Source organism: Sturnira hondurensis, unplaced genomic scaffold, assembly GCF_014824575.4.
Source record: "Sturnira hondurensis isolate 20B ecotype Veracruz unplaced genomic scaffold, ASM1482457v3 Scaffold0021143, whole genome shotgun sequence".
NCBI classification, from domain to species: Eukaryota; Metazoa; Chordata; class Mammalia; order Chiroptera; family Phyllostomidae; genus Sturnira; species Sturnira hondurensis.
Genome location: NW_028093774.1, coordinates 31,373,554 through 31,398,797, shown reverse-complemented (window position 1 = coordinate 31,398,797; position 25,244 = coordinate 31,373,554).

Here is a 25,244-nt window from a genome sequence, read left to right as displayed (position 1 = left end):
ATTTTGCACAGAATTCATCAAAAAGACTTAATGATTTTGCACAGAATTGGAACCTAGTTAGGAAGGAAAGAGATACCTATAAAACATTTCCAAGCAACAGAAAAATACATACTTCCAAAGTCGTCTCTGCAGGAACACCTGCACTTTGTCACCATCAGGACTAAAGAGGACTGATTATCCAAACAAAATAGAACACCTGAAAGTTGAGGGATTTACACGGTTCCTGATCAAACTGTGTGAAGAGCAAAATGATTCCATAACACTCAGTTTCAGGGAATCAGGATATTCTGTAGCTCCATGGTTCCTAGATGTTAGTGTACATAAAGAAACACAGGGGCTTGTATTCACTGATGAAAAATAAGTTAACATCTGTTAAGAGCTTGCTGGGGGCCAGATCCTATGTGAAGCACTGTATGCATATTATCTCATTTAATAGTCATGACAGGCAGTTAACTTGCCCAAAATCACACTGCTAGGACTGGAAGGCAAGGCTTTAGACCCGAGAGCCTATGGTCATAGAGCACAGTGCAGGGATTCCCTAGCCTGGCTGTACATTTGTATCACCTGGGGAGGGGTTTTTTTTTTTTTTGGTTTGTTTGTTAAAAAAAAAAAAAACAATTTGTGCTGGGTCCTGCACCAAACCCAAAGATTCAGAATTTCTGGGAACAAAGTCAGAACACTGGTTATTTTTTTACATCTTGCTCAGGTACTTACCATGTGCAGCCATGGTTGAGACCACAGCTATTTTGTGCACCTGGAGACTCTAGAATGGGGTCGGACATCTTCGACTTCACCAGTCAGCCTAGCTGGTTCTATAGGTGGTCCACAGTCACAGCTTGGAAAACGGCAGTCGAGGGCAGTGGTTTTCAGACTTGAGCATGCATCCAAATTGCCTAAATGGCTGATTGAAACAGTTTCCTGGGCCCCACCTCCAGACTTTCTGATTCAGAAAATAGGGATGGGGTTAAGAATCTGCATCTCTAATTCCCAGGTGATGGGTGATGCTGGTTCAGGGAGACTACACTTTAAGAACCACTTTATGTACAGCATATAATAAAAAAAAGAGCAAAGTGATGGATTTTCTTTCTTGGGGGGATATTCACAACTTGGAATGTATGAGTATGCATATATAAATATATAATATATAAATATATATAATACTGACTTAAAAATCAAATCACCTTGACATACATTTTTAAAATCTGTGCCAAAAAATGTATTTTCAGAGAAAATTTTATTTCCATACTGAAAAAAAAAAAAAGAACCACTTTGATCCTTTGAAAAAACACAAATGGAAAGACAGGTAGATACATGGTCATTTGGGTACTTATGTGTGCATCTACCTTACACACTTGTGGGATTTGTTCGCCCTTTATTTTGATAAACATTCGTAATTCTACAATGTGTCAAGATTCTGGGATTTGAATATGTATCCTGGTTTCAAGGAGCTTATAACCTAAAATCATAATCACATGTGGTGACTAAAGAACATAAGGTCCATGAGCACCCAAAGAAGGGAGAGTTTGGGTTAGAATGGGGGCAGGTTACAGTTAGAGAACGACGGACTTCATAGCAGCAGTGATGCCTGAGTTGGGTGTTAAAAGTGAAGCAGAAGCTGCCTGGATTGACAGAGTGGGAAAAGGCATTCCAGGTTGCCTTGGAAATGTCAAGCCATCATAAAGCTGGGGCATCATTCTGAGGTGCGCGGTGAGAGTTACGGCTGAGCAGGGAACTGACTGTGAAAGGTGGTGAAAGGAGGTTAGGCTTTACCTTGCAGACAATGAGGAGTCCTTGTATGGTTTTAAGGTAGAGGGTAACATGAGAAGATGCTTATTTTAGAACACTGAGGTTGTAATATAGGAAACGGAGAAGTGGGGACAAGATCTGAGTCAGGGAGACGAGTCAGGGAGACAAGTCAGGAGACAGTCCAGGCAAGAGACAATCAGGGTGTGGACTAAGGCAGTTGCAGTGGATGGGAAGAAAAAAGGATGGGCATCTGAGATTTGGGGAGGTAAAATGAACAAGTAGGATGTCAGACCTAGAATGGCTCCCAAGTTTCTGGCTGGGGTGACTGGTGGAGTCTGTAGCTGTAACAAAAATAAAAAAAAAAAAAACGAGGAAGAATGAGTTTTGGGAAAGAGCAATAGTTAAGATTTATGGGGTAACATATATCAAGCACTGTGCTAAGTGTCTTACATGCTTTATCTCACTTAATCTACTAAAAAGTTTGAGCAATAAATAGAATTATTCTCATTTTACAAATAAGAAAATTATGATTGACAGAGGTAATTTGCCCAGGTTTCATGGAGAATAAGTGGTAGAGCTGAGATTCCAATCTAAGTCATTTAGCTACACCAGGGGCCAGCAGACTTTTGCTGTAAAAGGCCAGATAGTAAATATTCTAGGCTTCATGGACCACTTGATCTCTGTTGCAATCACTCATCTCTGCCACTGTAGTAGAAAGCTATACCCAAACATAAACAAATGGGTGGAACTGTTACAATAAAACTTTCCTTATAAACACTGAAATTTTAGTTTAATATAACTTTCATGTATTATGAAATATTTTGATTTTTTCCAACCATTTAAAAATGTAAAATCCATGGGCCAGATTGGGCCCATGGACCTTAGTTTGCTGACCTCTCAACTCAGGAAAAATAGAGATAAAATAAAGGGGATCAACAAAGTCAGAAGTTGGTTCTTTGGGAAAACTACTTTTTGGTTTTGAATGCTTTTTGTTCAGAATGCCTGTTGAATGTCCAGGTGGAAATGTCCTATTGGTAGTTGCATAAATGGATCTGGAGTCTGGAACACATGTCTGGGCTAGAGACCTGAATTTGGGAGTCATTCACATACAGGTGGCTAAATATAGAAGCGAACAGATCCAATGCGATTACCCAAGGGACAGCAAGTAGAGTGAGAAAAAAAAAAGAGAGCACAAAACTCTGGGTGACACTGAAATTAAGAGCATGGGAGAAATTTTAAAGCCAGAAGAGGAAACTAAGAAGAATCAAGGAAATGAGGGAACTAGAAGAGAGTGTTGCTACAGAAGCCAAAGAAAGAGTCGAAGGGAGAGGGAGTGATCTCTCTTGACCACACAGCTGGGTGGGTGAGAGAAACCTGAGGACCATGAAGATTCCAAGGGGTGTACAAGGTATGTGACAATCAGATCAATGGTTGTTTTTGCCAAAGTAGTTTCAAGGAATTGGTGGGACTAATGTTTTGCTGCAGTGGAGTCAAAAGCAAATGTGAGATAGGAAAGGGAGAAAAGAGGTATAGTTTATTTTTTGAGAAGGTTGGCATTAAATGAAAGAGATCAACAGGAGGTAACTAGAGAGACAATTAGCTATGTGGGTCCCAGAAAAGGATATCCTAAAGGCAGCTTCTTCCTGTCCATTCCCACAAGCCATTTTCCTCTCCTGAGTAACAGGGCTTCTGGGACCTTTGGGCCACTGGTAGAGGAGAGGGTGTAGCCATGCAGGCTCCTGGTGGAGTGTCCTGGTGTGGAGCTTCCTTCCCTGTGACCCGGACTCAGGGGTGAGAACAAGTGGCAGAGGATACTGGGAAGAGCTTGGCCTTCCGCAATCTATGATTCCTGGGATAACCATTCTTGCCCCCAGCTGTGACTATGCTGGTCTTCCTGACCCCTCAAAGCCAGGAGAGAGCCAATAATAAGGCTAATTTTCCCTGACCTATAGGCTAGGAAGGCCGAGAGCAGAGGGTCTCTTCCAGGTGCCTCAGAAAGGGCTGGTTACTAAGCCAAAGATCCATTTACCTCACACTTTCTGCAGAATTCCTGTCATTTAAGAATATACCATCAATCAGACTTGAGCTCCAAATGAGCCCAAGAGAAAAATAATCTTACCTAAAGTAGTCCAGCAGCCAGCAAGAGATGGAACAGGTAGGAAAATTAGAAGCCCAATGACATAGAACTTATAGGGGGAAGCAGGTGAACACCTGAATACATAATAAGAGCACTTAAGACTTTATAATGCAGCACCTCCTTCTCTGAGACCAGACAAAAAGAAGGGAGAGGAAATGCATTGATAAGGTTACATACATGAGGTGAACAGTTGACACAATATGTCCCTAAATGGCCTCAATTACGTGTGCATGCTAATACATTTGTAGACAGAAGAGGGTGATGGGATGGAACCTATGAAGAGCTGATGGGTAAAATCACACAGTTATGGGGATCAGATCTCTACAAATATATAGTTTCCAACCTTCACTGAATCTTCAAAAGTGTATGATTTTTTCACCAGCTGTGCTTAGCAGCAAGGGTATGAATAGAGAGAAGGCAGATATGTGGACTGGGAATTTCAGTGAGGAAAGAGTTTGGGATTTACAAAGAGAAAGGGTTGAGGGTGCTGTTGCATGGCTCCTAGACCAGTATTTTTCAAATCCTGGGTACCATTCATCAGTGGATCATAAAATGAATGAATGATGCCAGGACTTTAAAAAATGAAGGTATATGGAATAGTAAAAAAAAAAAAGTAACAAATCACATTTAGTAACTTTTGTCNTGGGATTTACAAAGAGAAAGGGTTGAGGGTGCTGTTGCATGGCTCCTAGACCAGTATTTTTCAAATCCTGGGTACCATTCATCAGTGGATCATAAAATGAATGAATGATGCCAGGACTTTAAAAAATGAAGGTATATGGAATAGTAAAAAAAAAGTAACAAATCACATTTAGTAACTTTTGTCTCAGTTAAGTATATATATATATATATATATATATATATATATCACAACCATATATATATATATATAGTATATTGGGTTATGATGGAAAAAATAGCTTTTATAATGGCATGTGGTCAAAAAGTTTGAGAACCACTGGTCTATGCTATACAGAAAAGGAAGTTGTATTAGTCATCAGAGTTTCTGGCAAAGATTCTGGTTTTCTTCCCTGTACTCCCTGAAGGCAGCATAGCCATGTAACTTGTTTTGACAATGAAGAGTGAGAAGAGACATGAGTCTGGCAATTAGCCACATTGCTTTTGCCCTGTGCACTGCATTAGGCTATGTTCCCATTGTTGCTTCTCCATCAGCCTGAGTCCCAAAACAAGGAGACATGAAGCAGAGCCTCCAGCCAACTTACAATAGATGTATAATATAGATAACAAAAAACCTTTGCTGTTATAAACCATTAGAATTTGAGGCTTATTTATTACTACAGCATAACTTAGCCCATCCTGCCTGATATGGAAATCAAGTCTAGAAGAAGATGGTCCAAGAAAAAGTGGAGGGGTCAAGGAACACCTTGCACGTCGGTACTCAGTTTGCCCTGATAGTCTATCTGAAAATAGAGTGACAGGTAATTGAGTGATAATTATATAAAAGAACAACAGTAGAGTAGTATAGAGAAGGAAAATGGGATTGTTGATAGAAGCCCTGGAGTGGGACTCAAGCTACTCTTTGAAAGCTGCATTGAATGGGCAGAGGAAAGTGGGCCATTCAATGACTGGAAAACAAAATGAGCCAAGGGTAATGATAAAGGTATTCAGGGCAGGGGGTGGGTGTGGGCACAGAAATGAGACGCAGTCTCACCAGAGCAGAGAGTTCATGTTACAATAGGAGAAAATAGCCCTGGCCGGTGTGGACTCAGTGGATTGAGGGCCAACCTGCAGACTGAAAGGTTGTGATTCTCAGTCAGGGCACACACCTGGGGTGCAGGCCAGGTTCCCAGCTAGGGGCATTCGAGAGACAACTGATACCTCTCAAACATTCATTTTTCCCACTCTTTTTCTCCCTCCCTTCTCTTCTCTCTAAAAATAAATAAATAAAATCTTTAAAAAATAGAATAGGAAAAAGTACAATTGGAAAGGGGGGCTAGAATTCAATTTTGGAAGGGTCTTCAAAATTACACAGAAATGTTTGGAATTAAATACAAACAAGCTATGTAAAGCTGTTAACATAATGTCTGCACATAATTTGGGACTCGGCTTATGTTAGGTGCAGTTACTGCTGCTCTTGTGCAATGAAGACCTATGGGAGATTTCTAAGAAGAGATGTACCACGAAAGCAATGCTTTAAACAAATCTGGCAGCTGTGCACAGGAGAGAGTGAAGAAGAAATGACTAAACATGACAAAACTAATGAGGAGGCAGTTGTCCAGGAGTGAGGCAATGGGAAAAGAGGAAGGAAAAATAAATTCCACTGGCACTATTTTGTTGTCTGTCGGCCATTTCTCCCCACAGGCGTCAAGTGAACAATCAAGAGCAAAATCTTCCCACAGTAAAAACCTGTAAAAAGAAGGGTTCAATAGTCCCGTAAGTAGTTGTACAGGGATTAGCCTAACAGTCTCTAGAGTGACTATGATTTTTTGTACTTTTGTGAAAAATGAGATTAGGCAGCAAAGGGACCATTTATCCAACCATTAGCCCGCTCTACTTACACCCTGAAACCCCAGTCGTACTCACAGTAATACCTTGGGGAGTATCCCCATTCCTCAGAAACCCTGCCTTCACAAACTCCACCTAACAGAATCTACCGAACATACCAGGTGGGAATGAAGCCTGCAGCCTCTGAACAGAAGACAGAACCAGTCTCTTGGTAAATTTCCCTCCCTCAGTTAGATAGGGTTGCCTCTGTTTCTGCAGACAAGCGTACTGATGCATCTGAGAACGTTACCTGGCTGACTGGCATTCTTTCAAGAGTTTCCTGATTACTTCACCTCCACCAAGTAATTGTACAGTGTTGCAGATTAGAACAAGTAACATAAACTTGGTGGCGCTGTTCTGCAGGGTAATCTTGGGCAGCTTCTAAAGTGCTCTCTCTCAGTTTGCTGTTCTGCCAGGAAAACAATCATATTCACTTCACAGGGAAGATGCAAGTCTTAATTAATGTTTGCAAAACACGTTGGCATCCTCTAATGAAAAATGCCATATCTAAGCGACATATAATTAGAGGAAGGTTTGTCCCTATGATCCTTTGAGAGAGGAAAGTCACCTAGAAGCAATAATTTCATGTCTTTCATTATTACTCATTCATTGATCAAATTCTTGACAAATACATATCATCATCCTACCTTTCTGCTTAAGAAAGCAAGTCTTTAATGGCTAAAAATAAAACACATAAAATGACCACATCACCTCCTACTTCTCTAGCTAAGGATGCATTTTTCTCTTCTACCAGAGCAGCAAATAGGAGATTCTATACAGCTTGCTTAAATATAGCTGGGCAGGGGTGGGGCAGAGACCAGACCCCAAATGGTAAATGACTTGCCCAAGGTCAGTTCGATTTGGCCAAGGACACTTTGATTCAAATTCTATAGCTTTAATTCTTTTCAAAGTCTGAATTGATGAATCAAGTCACCAAAAAGAATTTAAAAGGCAGAAGGAATATCTTTTCTTTCTGGTTGGAATATCATACTTTTCTGAAATAGAAGTTATTCTCTATGCCAAACAGGTTAAGGATTCCTGAAATGTCCTCATTAAGTGGATAGGGGCCAATGACTTCTCTTCCAGAGTATTGTAGGTTTGCAGGTAATGTCCTTTCCATATCTGGGAAAGAGCATTTTTAAGTACATAGCAAATTTCTCATATTTCTCTGGACACTTTCTCCAAGCTGTTTTACAATAGGTGACTTGCTACTAAAGCCCGTTCTGTTCCCTCAAAGCCAAAGTGTCATAGTAAGTTCAGCTTCTTGGCCTCAAAGGCCACAGCATATGGACAGGTACCAAGGAATCCTTTTGAAAATTTCTACATTCTTACATTTAAATGCCCAATTTATGTACTCTTCTATCAAAAAGAGTTTTGTAAATTATAAAGTTACTTTACTTAATTTAATTTGCTTATGAAAAAAACTGTGAAAGTACTGTGATTTTTGCTTTAAAAATACCATAATTTATAGAGAGTGGCTACATAGATGCTGATTCATTTTCCCCCTAGGTAAATGTCTCTCCCCACCATAGCATATTTCACAGGATTCCTACAAGAAAATTTCTGATAGGAGAGTTAAATGATAAGAATACAGTATTTACCTCATTTTAGAACCTTTTTCTCATATCTCAACATATAAAAATTAAACAAAGGCACCACATTTATTAATATATGGTAATATGGAAATATCCTATTATTTAGTTATTTTTATCTTTATTTTTTTAAATATTTATTTATTTATCTTTAGAGGGGAAGGGAAGGAGAGAGGAAGAGAAATATCAATGTATGGTTGCTTCTCGTGCATCCCCTGCTGGGAACTGGCCCCTACCGGGAACTGGTCTGCAACCCAGGTATGTGCCCTGACTGGGAATCGAACCGCGATCGTCTGGTTCGCAGGCCCGCACTCAATCCACTGAGCTACACCAGCCAGGGTATTTAGTTATTTTTTAGTTTTTACTATAAAAATACATTAGAATTACCAATCCAGTTTTTCCAAAAGGAAGTTATAAGAATTGGGGGTATTGAGGAGGAAGATTCTAAATGGAAAATTGTTCATTTCTAGAAAAGAAAAATGAGGCTAGTCCTCCCTAGATAATCCACATAATGTGTCTTTACTTCTGTGGAATAAAAATAGCATTAATTATAAATGCATTTATAGACTCCATTACTCTACACGATTTTTTAAAATCCTGATTAAATGGTATAATAGCCCTGAAATATACAACTGGCTCTTTACTATTTAATCCAGAAGTTGGCAGCACCAACCACAAAGCAGAGCCAACTACATCTTGTCACAAGAAAGGCACCATAACTTCACGCTCCATCATGAAAATCCCGTGGAAAGCAAATCTGGTAACACAAACCAGGCTTGGAATGCATGTGGTGCCTGGTGTTGCTCTTCCAGAAAGGTTTTTATTATAGTAATTAATAGAATTTTTCAAGGAGAGAAGGAGCAAAAATACCATTTTGAGGGCAATAATACAAGAAATGCTCTCAGGCATGGGGTGGGAAAGACATAATGTGTGGAAGTGACATTGGAGCTAAGTCCTAAAGGATGAACAGAGGTTTGAAGAGGAGAAAGGTAGGGAGGAAAGTCTACTCTAGGAAAAGGAACCAACAGCCTGGCATCAAAGGAATAAGGGCAGAGGGAAGGAAGTAAGAAGAAATGAGCCTAGGAAGTTGCCCATATTGTGGAGAGCTGTGTGAGAGATCTAAGTATGATGGGCTGTGATAGTTAATGTGTTGTGTCAACTTAACTGAGCCATGGGGTGCCCAGACTTTTGGTTAAACATTATTCACAGAGTGCTTGTTAGGGTGATTCTGGATGAGAATAGCATTGGAATCAGTACACTGAATAAAGCAGATTGCTCTCCTTAAAGTGAGCGGGCCTCATCCAATCAGATGAAGGCCTCTATAGAACAAAAAGGCTGATTCTCTCTGAAACAAAGCAGAACTCTTCCTGCCCGACTACCTGGGACTTTCTTTTTTTTGCCTTTGGACTCAAACTGAAACATTGGCTCTTCTTGGATCTTGGGCTACCAGCTTTTAGCTCTCCTAGGACTCCAGCTTGCCAATTGTAGATCTTGGGACTTGTCAGCCTCTATAACTGCATGATCTAATTCCTTATAATCAATCAACCAACCAACCAATCAACCAACCCTATTGGCTCTGTTCCTCTGGGGAACCTTGACTACTAATACATGGGGGAAAATATTCAAGTGTCCCTCTTTACAACTCTCTCCCTCTGTTGCCTTCTGAGGACAGATTTGTGACTGCACATGGATGTTTGTGTGTGTCACCAGGACTAATAGATAAAGTTGAAAAATTAAGGAAGAGAGAAGGGGACAGATTGATTTACCAAAGTAGTGGCATGAAGTTCGTCTTGAACAAAAGATTCAGCCCCTAGACAGAAGGCAGAGGACGAAAGGAAAGTGAACAGAGTTTTGAGGAGGAGTCAGCAAAGAAAGATGGGGAGAAATCTAGATTAATGTGTGACTTTGGAGAGAAAGCTTTCCAAAAATGATTTGGGGGAGGTTTTGCTGTGAGCTTTATGTGGCCATTCTCCATGTGCTCAAATGTCAACAATTAAAATTTAATTAATTAATTTTTAAAAAGAGGTTCCAATAAACACCATCACTGCTTTTTGAAGTCAGATTTGTATTTAGTTAATATAAATCACCATGCTGAAGGAAGCCTTAACAAGGGAACATAAAGAAACAATTTTATTTTGAGTTGTTCAAAATAAGCCCTCAGAGATGAAGATACAAGTAGAAAGGAAAACGAACTACTCACCAGACCTCCTTTCAGGAAGAGCAGTGCATTAGCCAAGATGACATAACAGAAACCCAAAAAACAATTACTTAGTTAAATACCAGATTTTGTTCTCTCCCATGACGATAGGTCCAGAGGCTGATAACCAGGGCAAGTAAAGCAGCTTCAACAAAGTCTCAAGGTTGTCCTGCCAATTTCCTGCTCTGCCATTCACCTCCAAGGTTGTAAGATGGCTGCAGCCCTGTAACCACAGCGTCTGCCCAGCCAGGAAGAGAGGGGAAGGGCAAAAGGCTAATAACGCCAGCTGAGTCTGTCTCTTTGTATCAGGAAGTCATGGTTTCCCCCAAAGCCCCATACAGCCTACATACATCTTATTGGATCTAAGAAAAGCTTAGGGAATTTAATACTTTATCTGGGTTCTGTTGATAAGGAAGAGGAATGAATAGATACTGGGTAGACAAGTGGCAGAGTCTGCCACATACAAAATATTAATATTTACTTGGGAAAATATCTTGATTAGTCAATTCAGATAGAAGCTGAGACCTTGGGTGGATCTGAAGGAGGGAAAAACTACCCTCAGTGAGAGGAAGAGAGGAAATACTTAGTTTCTCTCAAAGCAGGCAGGGAGAACTGAGAGGAAGATCAGGGAAGAGCCAGCAAGATGATGTTGGACAGGGCGTTGCACGTGCACGACTGCCGCTTTGATTCTCCCCAAACCTTCAGTAAAAGGATACAACCCCTGTCACTCCTCTAAAAGTCACAGAACACTTGATATTAGTGGGATTTTTTGTGTGAAAACAAGGAAGGTATGGAATTCTGTACCCAGTATGTCATGGTCTGGAATATAAAAGTACTTGTTGGTTCTGGGAGCATAGTTACAGGGGAAATGAGAAAGCAGTAGGCCACCAGGAATCCTAGGAAAGTTCCGTGAAAGTGCCTTATTCAACCACAATCACAGCAATCACCAAAAGCCAAAACAAACAAAAAACCCACAAACAAACAAAACCAAACCCCTGACAGTAATATTATACCAACTCTCACTAAGATTCAGTTCAAAAGTTTCAACCTACTGCAATGAATCATTTATTTTCAGTATTTTATTCAATTCCAAATCAAAATCAGGAGGGATATTGATGACCACCAGCTATATGCCATGAAGTAATGTATGGAATTTAGTATAACCTCTTTCATTTGCCTAGTAATGCTCTTCCTTTTAAAAAAAAGATTTTATTTATTTACTTTTTAGAGAGGGGAAGGGAGAGAGAAAAAGGGAGAGAAACATCAATGTGTGGTTGCCTCTCATGCACCCCCTGCTAGGGACCTGGCTCACAACCCAGGCACGTGTCCTAGACTGGGAATTGAACCAGTGACCTTTTGATTTGCAGGCTGGCACTCAGCCACTGAGCCACACCGGTCTGGGTGTAATGCTCTTCTTTGCTGGACACATAGGTGATGCTCTTTAATACTCACCCTAACATAAACTTTCCTGTGTTTGTGTTCTACTGCTATGTGGCAAATTATCATAAATGTAGTGCCTTAAAACACCACACGCTTATTTGCATCTCACAGATCCCATGGATCAGGAGTCTAGACACAGCTTGACTGTATCTTTTGCTCAGAGTCTCACAAAGTTGCCATCAAGGCATTTCTCAGGACTGCATTCTCCTCTGGAAGCTCAACCGGACAAGAATCCACTTCCAAGCTCTTCAGGTTGTTGGCAGATTTCACTTCCTTGTGGCCACATGACTGAGGGCCCTGACATTTTCATAGCAGTTGGTCCTAGAGCTTGCTCAGGTCTTAGAGGCTCCCCATAGTTCTTTGACATGTGGGCTTTCTCCATGGCTGTTTGTTCATCCCGGAAGGAGAATCTTGAGCTCCAGTCTGCCATTATATACTGTAACATAATCACAGGAGTGACATCCCATCACCTTCACAACATAGCATAACCTATACATGGGAGTGATAGCCCATCACCTATATCTATATATCTATACCTATATCTATGTGTGTGTGTATATAAGAAGCAAGTCACAAGTCCTGCCCTCATTCAAGGGGATTACACAAGGGAGCAAACACTGGTAGTTATCAGTGGGGGTGACCTTGGCATCTATCTGTCACTTGGTCCATATTGTATCATACAAATTGTCAACCAAATGAAAACATTCATATAGCAGGGTTCAGATAAAGGGCCTCAAGCATTTCTCCCTCATATATGTACCACACTCATCCTATATATTATGGACCTTAAGAGAATAGTGTCTAGAGTTATTCTGTTGGTGGCTCAAATAACTATCACTAAGAACTACCTCAAAACTTAGTGGCTTAAATGAAGAAGCATTTTTTTCTTGCTCATGAGACCATGGGTCAGTATTTGGACGATGTACAGCAGAGACAGTTTATCTCTTCTCTGCCTGATTTCTGCTGGGACTGAAACATCCAAGATGGCATCTTTATTCACATCTCTGGAACCTGAGCTAGGATGGTGCAAATGGCTGGGGCTGGCTGGTCATATCTGGGGAGCCTTGGTTCTTAGTGGCTACAGTTTTCAATCCCTTCAGTTTCAGGGCATTTCCCTCTCTACAGAGTTGCTCAAGCAGGAGAGCTGGACATTTTACATGGGTTGGACCCCTAGAGGCAGGCTAGGGAAGTAGAAGGTTTCTTAAAGCCTGAGCTAATAGTCCCAGAAAGTCACTTCTGGTCACATTCTATTAGTAGAAGCCAGACTTTTATGTGTCTATTGTCTCCTCTCTTTCTTGCACTGGTTTGAACCCCCAATGCAATGTGGGATATAAGCAGTAATGATGTGCATATTTCTCATTTCTGATTTTAAAGGCACTGTTTCCAATGTTTCCCAATTTAGAGTGATGTTGGTGCTAAGTTTTTGATAAATAGTGTTATCAGGATAAAAAGTTTCCTTTCATTTCTATTTACAAAGTACTTATTTTTCATGATGAATTCTTTTTCTACAACTTTTGAGATAATCATATGGATTTTTCTCCTTTAATGTATAGATGTGGTGAGTTTTCCCACATGTATGAAACCCCCCTTGCACTTCTGGAATAAATCCAACTTTATTGTAGTGTATTGTCTTTTTAATACAATTATTCCAATTCACTAATATTTTCTTTAGGATTATTATATTTATATTTATTAGTGAAGTGGGCCTGTATTTTTTTCTCATAATTCATTCATTTTATTTTTAATGTTATACTGGCCTTGTAGAACACATTGGATAATATTTTCTCTTTTATGATTGTCCTAAATAATTTGCATATTTTATCTGTTCTTTAAAAATTTCATAGAACTTTCCCATAAAACTACTACTGTTTTCTCTGTGGGAAGATTTTTTAAAAATTATTTATTTAAATTGTTGTTCAAGTACAGTTTTCTGACTTTTACTCCCATCCCAGCTCACCCCCCGCAATGCTCCCCACCTCCTTCCCATTTCCACCCCCCCTTTAGTTTTTGTCCATGTGTCCTTTATACTTGTTCCTATAAACCCTTCTTCCCCTTTTCCCCTGAAATCCCCTCCTCTCTCCCCTCTGGTCACTGTCAGCCTGTTCTCTATTTTAGTGTCTTTGGTTATATTTTGCTTGCTTGTTTGTTTTGTTGTTTAAGTTCCTGTTAAAGGTGAGATCATATGATATTTGTCTTTCACCACCTGGCTTATTTCACTCAGCATAATGCTCTCCAGTTCCATCCATGCTGTTGCAAAGGGTAGGAGCTCCTTCTTTCTTTCTGCTGCATAGAATTCCATTGTGTAAATGTACCATAGTTTTTGGATTCATTCATTTACTGATGGGCACCTAGGTTGCTTCCAGCACTTGGCTATTGTAAATTGTGCTGCTATGAACATTGGGATGCATAGGTTCTTTTGGATTGGTGTTTCAGTGTTCTTAGGATATAATCCTAGCAGAGGAATTGCTGGGTCAAAAGGCAGATCCATTTTTAGTTTTCTGAGAAAATTCCATACTGTTTTCCATAGGGGTTGTACCAGTCTGAATCCCACCAACAGTGCACTAGGGTTCCCTTTTCTCCACATCCTCTCCAACACTTGTTGTTTGTTGCTTTGTTTATGATGGCCATTCTGACTGGTGTGAAATGGTGTCTCATTGTAGTTTTAATTTGCATCTCTCTGATTGTGGGAAGATTTTAACTATTGTTCCAATTACTCCAACTACTGTAACAGTATAAGGCTATAAAAGCCTTTTATTTCTTATGGTAATATTTTTCTCTAGGGTTTTGCCTTCATCTAAATCTGAAAAATTATTGGCATATAGCTGTTAGTAATGTTCTCCTATTTTTCATCTTTACTTTCCCAAAAGCAAAACAAAAACAAATAAAAAACAAACAGCAATTAATCCAATTAAAAAATGGGCAAATGACCTGAATAGTCATTTTTCCAAAGAAGATATACAAATGGGGAACAGGAGCATGAAAAGATGATCAACATCACTAGTCATTAGGGAAATGCAAATTAGAATCAAAATGAGCTATCACCTCATGCCTTATAGAATGGCCTTTACCTTAAACTCACACAGTGATGTATGTCAACTATTTCTCAATAAGGCTGGAAAAAATTAATATCCATTGCATCACATATCACAAGTGTGTGTGTGAGAGAAACACTTATGTTCTATTCTCTCTGCGAATTTCAGTTATAAGTATAAAGTCATTCTTAGCTTTCTTTCACTATCTGTGGACTACATTTTTTCATTATTATTCATGTTCTCTTTTTCTTCATCATCAGTCTTGCCAAAGATTTGTCTATTAGTGTTTTCAAAGAACCAATCTGGCTTTGTTGATCCTCTGTATTTTATCTGTTTGTTTTCTATTTCATTAATATGTGCTCTTATCTTTAGTTCTTTCCTTCTATTTTCTTTGAGTTTATTCTGCTGATCTTTTGCTATTTTAAGTTGGATATTTAGCTCATTAATTTTTCAGCCTTTCCTCCTTTATAAGGTAAACATTGAAGAATAAACATTTCCTTCTGCTTTTGCTGTATTTTATGAATTTTGATTTGGTATTTTCTTTACAGTAATTCTAGGTATTTACAAATTTCCATTTTGACTATACTCTTATTCATGAGTTTCTTAATAAATGCTATTAAATTTCCAAATATATAAGGGTCATATGGGTTTAATTTTAACTTTACGTTGAAAGAATAATATGTATACACAAAGGACATATTATAAATGCACAGCTCAATGAATTTTTTGCAAACTAAATACAGTCATGTCACCAACACCAAAATCAAGAAACAGAACTTTGCCAATACCACAGAAGCCACCCTCTACTCCCTTCCAGGCACTCCATCCTCCCCCAAAATAAACACCATCCTGATGTCTAACAGTGTAGCTCTAACAGCCTGCTTTTGTATTTGATTTAAATGAAATAATATCATATGTAAGCTTTTTTCTCCTTTTACTCAACTTTATATTTGTGAGACATCCATATTGTAGCATATAATTGTCATTTGTTAATTGTCCCTGCTGTAGAATACTTTATTGCATGGATGTACAATTCCTCTATTCATTCTACTGTTGATGGACATTTGAGTAGTTTCCAGTTTAGGGCTATTATGAGTAGTCCTGCTGTGAACATTCTAGTGTATATTTTTTGTTGAACATATATATGCATTTCTGTTACAGTAAAATAATTGCTGGGTCATAGTTTATGTTTACATTCAGCTTTAATTGATATGGCCAAACAATATTCCAAAGTGGTCACCCTCATTGCTATTAAAGGCACTACATTGAGTCCAGCTTTTAATTTTTACCTGTTCATTTGCATAAACTCACCAAGAGCATCCTGGATCACCTACAATCTTCTAAGTCCACTTTGCTGGAACTCACACAGGGAACCTTTAGGTTGACTTTTCAGTCTGCCCCTCCGGACACAGAAGCAGAGCCACACACATCTGCCACCTGGCTTCATCTGTACCAGTTGTTTCACTCAAATCCTTGAACTCCATTGTGCCTACAGGTTCCTTTTTTTTTTGTTTGGCCATCTTTCAGGAAAGCAACCTTTCTTCCTTCCCTGGAGAGACTGGCACAAACCGCACAGCCAACCAAAGTACCAGGTTTTTCTCGTGGGCTTTTGCTAGTTTCACAACTCAATCCCAGTTCCTCATGGCTTTCTGATGACATCCAGAACCCAGACATGCCTCCTTCAGGAGTGACATTCCAGTCAAAGTCTTGGTAAACAAACCACCATTAATGACTGGTCTTAATGGATTTATGCAAAGGAACCTTATGTCATCACTCACTCCTTCAGAATGCCAAATTCTGGAAGGATCAGGTAGGGAGAAAAAACACAAAATATGAAGGAAAATCTTTTTCCTTCTGATATCCTTTTATATACCTTCTTCATTTACATCTTACACTTTCCCTTGTTTACTTTTTTTTAAAGATTTTATTTATTTCTCTTTAGAGGGGAAGGGAAGGAGAGAGAGAGAGAGAGAAATATCAATGTATGGTTGCCTCTCGTGCGTCCCCTGTCAGAAACTGGCCTGCAACCCAGGCATGTGCCCTGACTGGGAATTGAACCACGATCCTTTTGTTCACAGGCCTGCGCTCAATACACTGAGCTACACCAGCCAGAGCCTTTGTTCACTTTTTTACAGAGTGTGAAGTTTTAACTTTTCCTGGAATCCTCGATTCCCTTTTCAGAGCAGAAACAGAGCAAAATCCAAAACATGAACAGTTTTAGAAGAACAGTACACAGGTAGAGGCATTCATTCTCTTCTACCAAAACATCCACTGGTGCCTCCGCAGAGACATGCTCTTCCAGGCCTGGTCTCTTGGCAGAGACATGCTCCTTTGCCTCAGACTGAAACACTCATCAGCCCTGAATGACTCTCCTTGGGTCCCGAGTGGCAAAGGCATTCTCCCCAACCAGTTACAGGCGACCTTCTGTAAGTCTTATGTGACCTTAATTAGGTCTTACAGGTGACCTTTCCTAGGTCTTACAGGTGACCTTAAATAGGTCTTCAGGTACAGAGGATTTCTGATCAGAAACAAAACCAATGGCAAAGACTTGCTCCTTTTCCATAAAACCAGGAAATGAGTAGTTGAGGTTTCCTTTCCTCCAGGTTTAAAACTTTCACAACCTGTCCTACATAGTTTTTTTACCCATCCAGATTTAACCATAATTCCCTTTTAATCCCTCTTCCTTTCCCACACTGGGAAGAACTATACTTAAACTCAGTATCTGGCAGCTGAAAGTCCTTAGCACTATAGGTACCTTCTACTAAAAGTCCCTAGATTCACAGGGACATCCTGTAGCTTTCTGAAGCTTAGACCTTACAAACACCCTATAAATCAGACAGTCATCCTTGGACCCCAGTTCATGACCTTCAGAACCAGAGCCCATCTATCAGGTTCACTGCACAGTGAACCTGACTGATGCAGTGCCCACACAGCAGCAACACACAGCCCATTATCTGAAGAGAACCCTTAGCTTACCACCTAGCCTAGTTCCAAGAAGGCAGAACTCTCATGTGACCCATCATCCAAGATGGCGACACGCATGCATGACCCGTCCTCCATGGTGGGGTGCTCATGTGGCTCATCCATTTTACCCCAAATGGCAGCACACCCACATGGCTTGGTGTCCAATCCCCAACATACATGCAGGCTTGGCTTACAGAGCCTAGGGGTTTGCTTCCTCCCTAAACCGGACTGTAGGTTTCCTTAGTGCCCCCTGTGCTCACCAAAACTGGAAGTGAGCAGACAGGGACGACCTAGAAGCAGCATACTCACCAAACCATTATCCACAACTCCTTTGTTCCAAAACAGTTTTCAGAAACAAGTTTTCAGCCAAACTATTTCACTTCTCTGCTCCATTCCCGGTTCCATTTCCTTTTTACCTTTCAGGCATGATTAGGTGGCTGATGCCCTCAGGAGGAGTACAGAGAAATTCTCAGAGACTGGGAAAATTCCAAAGTCTCACTCTCCCACACCTGAGGGGGTCCGTCTGCCACAGGCAATTATCATCCCACCAGAGTTGCCAAAAGCTGTTACAGAACAGACCCGGTCGGAGGCAGGGCAGGTGAGAATGATATGCTATTACCAAATGGACCCACCCTTGTGCTCCAGGGGTTCCCGTACTAGGTGTGCCTTGCCCACTGCCAGGGAAAGATATTTCTCAATGCCAGAGACTGGTGAACAAAAAAGGAATTATTTATTCAAAGAGTTATACAGAGTTAGAATAATGACTTAATGTCATCATTGAGATTCCAAAGTCCTTTAGAATACCCACAAACCCACAGTCCTTTCTTCCCCCTCTGCCCAATCCAGGGTCCCGTATCTCAGAAAAAGAAATAGTAGTCTGTGGTTCTTCTCTGCCCAAGCTGTGGTCCCAAAAAGACCCCACATGGCTGACGCACCTGGGTTTAAATACCAGCACCAATCTTCCTCTGCCACACCATTTCTCACTCCTCCCACAATTGGCCACAGCTGCCAGCATTCCCATACTTTTCTGGCTTTACCGGGCTGCCATAGTAAGTCTGGGCAGGTGTGGCCCTGTGCTATGGAACCAACCATCTCCAAGCTCTCACGCAGGCTCTGTAACCAGGAGGAGTTGCCTCCCAGTTACCTCATGGGTTGAAGTCACTCCCATCCCCCTGGCTCAGAGCATGGCCACAGCTATTTAACATATCTATGAAACCAGTTAAAGATAATAGATATGTTAAAGGACCATTCTAGAGGTTATCTGCAAAACTATTTCTGTTCAATACAACTCTCAATTGCCCTGCTCCATGTGTCCCATCCCCCAGCTCAGACTGGGGGTGAAGACATCCTATATATATAATATATATATATTTATACTATTTCCTGGACATCCTGAGTTCTGGGCCCCATTATAAATCCCTATTTGGGGCCCCAAATAGGTCCAAATTGGCCCCCTATTTGGGCCCGGCTGTGCCCTGTTACATTTTAACTCTAAAATGAAGTAGTGATTGATAAAATAATTATTGTCTTATTTAGTCAGTGTTTCTTTATCACGTGTCATTCATCTCTTCATATCTGAACAACTCATTTGTATTTCTTTTCTTCTGATCTACAGTACGTTTTCTTATTGTTGAGTTTTAAAAGCTTTTTGTATATTTTGGATAACAGGCCTTTATCACATATATCTTTTTTCAAAGATTTTATTTATTTATTTTTTAGGGAGATGGGAAGGGAAGGAGAAAGAGAGAGAGAAGCATCAATGTAAGAGAGAAACATTGTTGTTTGCCTCATGTACATACCCCAGCCAGGGACCAAACCCTCAACCTACGCATGGGCCCTGACTAGGGATCAAACTGGCAACCTTTCAGTTTGTGGGCTGTTCAATGCTCAACCAACTGAGCCACACCAGTCGGGGCATCACGTGTGTCTTTTGTAAATATTTTCATCCAATCTGTAGCTTGGCTTCTCATTTTCTTGACAATGTCTTTTGCAGAACGTGAAATGATTTTAAAGCTAAAATCATATGACAAGCATTCTTTGTACTATTATAAAGACTTTGCAATTTTTTATTGTGGTAAAATATACATAACATAAAACTCAACACTAACCATTTTAGTTGTACAATTTAGTGACAATGGCAAATTCACATTGTTGTGCAACTATCATCACTGTCTGTCTACAGAACATTTTCATCTGCCCAAACTGGAACCCTATACCCATTACTATAACTTCCCATTACCGTCCACACCCCACCCCAGCAATCACCATTCCACCTTCTGTCTCTATGAGTTTTACTACTTTGTGTATCTCATATAAGTGAAATCATATATTTGTCCTTTTGTGAAGACCTTGCAATTTAAAATTGCATTATAATTCAATAACACAATATTAAATAGACATAGTCTACTGACTCACTTCCTACTGTTGAACATGTTCACTGTGGTTCTGTTTTTTACTTTAGATCAGCGTATTTATGCATTATATGTTTTATGTAACATTATACCCTTGTAATAGATTACTAAAAGTGGAATTACTGAAAATGAAGGGTATGAGTATTTTTAAAATTTTTCTTACAGTTTTCCAACATACTTTGCAAAAGAGTCGCTTCAATTCATGAACCCCAAAATGATGCAAGATAACACCTATTTCAGCATACTCTCACCATATTATAATCTCAAGTCTGTGCTAATTGATTAATAAGAACAACAACAAAGTAACATCTGTTATACACCCATGGCACATGACACTGACCAATTTCCCTCATTTATTAACCAAACGTTTTTGTGGAATGTTTTTTCACATCCTTTCTCCGCTTACCTATTGCTGTCTTGATAATTTTCTTATAAATGTATGTAAGGCTCTTTATGTAACAAAATTAGCACTCTTTTGTCTATCATATTTTCTGTAAATACTTTCTGAGCATGTTTGCTTTTAAACTTTTGTTTCTTTTTTAACATAAAGTGGTTCTCAGGAATTTTTTAAATTAGGATACACTTACACTTAGAAGAAGGAAGAATAACAGTCATGGAGAACTTTAGAATTCTCTTTCAGACACGTGACTTCATAAGACATTAATTATTCATCCCTAAGAGAGTCAAATTCTCCAAGTTTTCTACAATAAAGCCAACACTTTTGCATAATATTTAAAACAAATTAGCAATTAACCTTGGACAATAGAGCAATGATGTAAGATGACCTTGGCAATAAACACTTTAAAAGTCAGGTGGCTCCAGTCAGCGCCAGCTGGAACCACTCTATAGAATAAAATGTGTCTTATTCTCTGCTGCTCTCAATGCCAAATACAACTAAGGTCATTATTAATTCGTACCAAAGATTTCAGAACAACTAACAGACCATAACTGAGATACACAATTCTTATGTTGTGAACAAAAGCCAAACAGGTTGAGTTGTCACTGATTTCCCTCCAAGGAGCCTTAGTTTTCTTTATGGCTTTCATTGGTAGGTTGGATAACAGAATTTAGGGAAGAAGACAAAAAAGATCACAAACACAGAAAATATAGACATTATTACGACCTTGAGTAAGCCACGCATAGTCCTAGGACATTTGTTTATGCACCTGGGCCTTTATGAAAACTAGAGGAAAAGAAAAGGTGCATTTGTTGTGACAGTAACACTCCACTTTGCTTTGCAGGAGGAGGAAGTCCTTCCAGGGTTTCTGTGCCCACACCTGACATGCAAGGGCATTTTGCAAAAGAAATCAGTGAGGATGAAAATCCAAGTCACTTAATGTCTGCATGATTCAAAAGGCAAAACGAGCCTCAGCTTCCTCTTCTACTCAAATTGGAGTGAAGACTATAATTCTGTGGGCTTACAGAGGACAAGATGAATGGCATTGTCACAATCATAGTCCCCACAGCTTCTGAAACCTAAAAGTAGGATTCAAGTCCAAGACTGATTTACTGCCATTCCACATGCCCTGGGTATATACAGGGTATATAAAGTTGGAAAAATTTAATCTTTGTGCCAAACACGCAATAGCAAAAGATGTACTGATTTGGGGTTCTTTTGTAAAAATATTTCCTTTTACCTCATAGTTTATAAAGCCATTTTCACATAAACATATTATCTTACTCATTCATTTGAACCCTGCCACCGCCCTGGGAGCCAGGTACCTCTGTATCTCCCATGCATCTGAAAGTGCTTTGAATATAGTAGGTATTCAATAAATGCTTTTTGAATAAAGCATGTGTAGGCAAACTTCCCTCTTGAAAACTGACCACAAGAATAGGTCTGCCTTCTCATCCCAAATGTAAAGAAACAGCAGTGGTGTGTAATCGAATAAGTCACACACATGCACACAGACACAGAGAAGCTTGAGCTACTAGGGGAAGGGGTTCACTACATTTTATTAAGTTACCACACCTTTCTTCTACTCAAACCAAACCAATTCTACTTTTCAACATTCTAACAAGATCTCTGATATGGTATTTAAAAAAAAAAGGTAAGCATAGGTATAATACATAGCCCATTAGCTACCCTTGGATTGTCCAGGTTGTAACAGGTAAAATAGACAGTATTTGGAAGTCCAGGAATGTGACATGGTACTCCACCAAGGTTTTCCGCAGTGATACAAGGAGAATCCATGACACAGGGTTGGGGGATCACCTGATAGTCCCACCTTGCTCCAAACCCATGATTCTGGGAGCATAACATTGAAAACAGGAGCTTACAATGAATTTAGTGGGCAAATGTGGCTAAGAGAGGATGCACATTTGAGATTCTTATGCCAAAATGTGAGGAAAATAGCATGAAGATACAAAAGAGCTGGAATGAAAAATAATCCCAGATAATACATGGTATCCACTTCAAGACAGAGAAATGAGGTATCAGATATTTGGGATTGAGAAACTGAGACTATCAACAAAAGTTACTTTGTGTCATCACTTATTTTATGCAATACATCTTCCATGGCCCTTTGTTAATTTTTCCATTTTGAAGTAACATATATGGGTTTCTCTCACCGCCCACTGGAGTTTCGGCTCCTCGCCTGTAATCATGCATTGTACATCATGGTATTTTCAGGAACAGGAATATTAAAGATGTCAAAAAAAGTTTTTAAAGGAATAAATAAGTAAACTCACTTCCCTTTTATTTCCTGACCCTTCTCCTCCTCTCTCCTTTTATCCTTTCTTTTTCTTTTTCTTTTTTGCCTCTTGTTAGGACAGAAATCAAAACACCTGTGCTCCAGCTCTGGTTCTTATATTCACTTACTCTTTGGGTCACTGTTTATTTCATCTAAAAATGAAAATAATAGTACCTGCCCTTCTCTAACTCACTGACAGAAATATATAAATTCCACTGAAATGTTATATAGGAAATCAAGAAAAAGGAATTAGATAAATCAAAGATATTGCTTTGACATTTTTTAATTTACTAACTGAATCATAGATCGACCTGCAAAATAAAGAAGCAATGAACGAAACCCAGAAGTGAATAAGTAGGTGTAGCAAAGGAAGAGTGATAAACTCTCAAATGTCATCAAAGGACCGGTTAGTGCACCATCAACTTGCCTTCCTTTCCCAGTTCAACACAGAGCATCACTGCAAAGGGTTCTCTGGGAGTTGAAGCAAAACTAACCCAAAATCGGACAACTGACCACACGATATGTCTGAGTTTCCCAAAGACTCTGAGGCAGTTATATAGCCTTTTAAGAAACCAATTATTTACCGAAGCAACATTTTATAGACTTTCTTAAAAATAGGATTAGAGATAGCATTGCCTCCACCACTACTCCCTGCTCACCAGCTTACCCCATTCTGTTCCACCCCTAAAATATACTTAAGATCTGACTCTTCAGATAATTTTCCCAGTTCTGCACTGGCTTTCCCCAGTGGGGTGGAGAGGGGTGTTTCTGCTTAGAAACTGCTGGATTGCAACTCCAGAGCACTTGCAATTCTGGAGCAATCTTCTTCCACAGAAAGTTGATCTAACTAGTAACTGGCAATAAGCATCATGAAAACGAGAAACTATAATAATGGAGAAAATTAAGGCACACTTGGCTCACAAAAGTCTTAGCAACTGCCAGAATTCCTCGACATATGCAATAAAAAATAAAAAGCAGAGAAAAGGGGACTGCTCTCCTGTAAAAATGAACTTGCTCATTTGTGAAACAAATCAAATTTATTTTGGTTTACGTATCCTTGCTTCTCACAGGAATATAGCTGTGAGACGTTTAAGTGTATTACAGCTCTGAAATGCTTGCACATGCTATAGTAGTAACACAATTACATAGCAAAGTCCAAAGGTGAACTACCGTCTTCTACCAAATTAACAGACTTACACTGTTCTCTCATCCGAACTCCAGACTTTAATACAGAACTGCATTCTAGACACCACTTCTGGTATGTCTCAAAAGCACTTTAAACTCAAACTCAGTGTGCCCCAAACCAAAATCCTTATTCCTTTCACTCCTGAAAACTTGGTCCTCTTCCAAGCAACCGTGAGTGAGTTAACCACCATCTATCCTGTTCTATCGGTCAGAAACCTACCATCCTTGGGATCATCTTTGCTCTCTGCTATCTTCAATGTATCACCAAATCCTGTCCATCTCTCCTCTTCGATGTCTCAAATCATTTCCTCCCCTCCATCTTCACCATCACCACCCTAACCTACTATCTCTCACTAGGTCTTCACTTACTTAAGACCTAGAATTTTTAGAAAAGCTGAAAATATGCTCAATTATCTATTCATTTCCTAATGAAAAATTTCAAATACACACAAAAACAGGATAGACAATGAATTCTCATGTACACATTAACCACACTCAAGAATTACCAACATTTGCAATTATATCATTTATTCTTTTTTTTGTTTGCTGAAGCATTTTAAATAAAATCTAAAACAACACAGCATTTTATTCCCACATGCTTCAATATGCATCCCTAAAAAATATGGATACCTTCTTATATAATCATAGGGCCATTATCTGCCCTGGTTCCTGTGGCTCAGTAGGTTGGGCATCATCCCACAAACTAACAGGGTACAGGTTTGATTCTCAGTCAAACCAGTGGGCCAGGTCCCCCTGGTTGGAGGCACGTGAGAGGCAACCAATTGATGTTTCTCTCACGTACTGATGTTCCATACCCTCTCTCTCTCCTTCCCATCCCCTCTCTATAAAAACACATAAATAAAATCTTTTTTAAAAAGGTCATTTTCCTATTTAACAAAATTAACAAGAATTCTTTGGTATCATTTAACATCCAGTGTGTGGTTAAATTTCTATGATTGTCTTGAAGATACCTTTTCATCGTTGGTGTGTTTGGATCACTATCCAAACAAGGTTCACACATCACATTTCATTGTTTTGTCTTTAAATTTCTGTGGCTTCTTTACCCCAGGCTATTGACTTGCAGAAACCAATCCCTTGTTCTGTAGAATGTTCCATAGTCTGGACTTACCTGTTTGATTCCTTGAGGCATCATTTCATTTGTGCCTCTCTCCCCTGTTTCCTGTAAACCAGGAGTTAATTCTAAAACCTTGATTTGACTCAGGTTCAACTTTGTGGCAAGAATATTTTATAGGTAGTGCTGTGTACTTCAAATTGTATTTTATGAGGAAGCTCACAGGCTCATTGTACTACGTATAATTAAAAAAGGTAATCCTGCCATTTG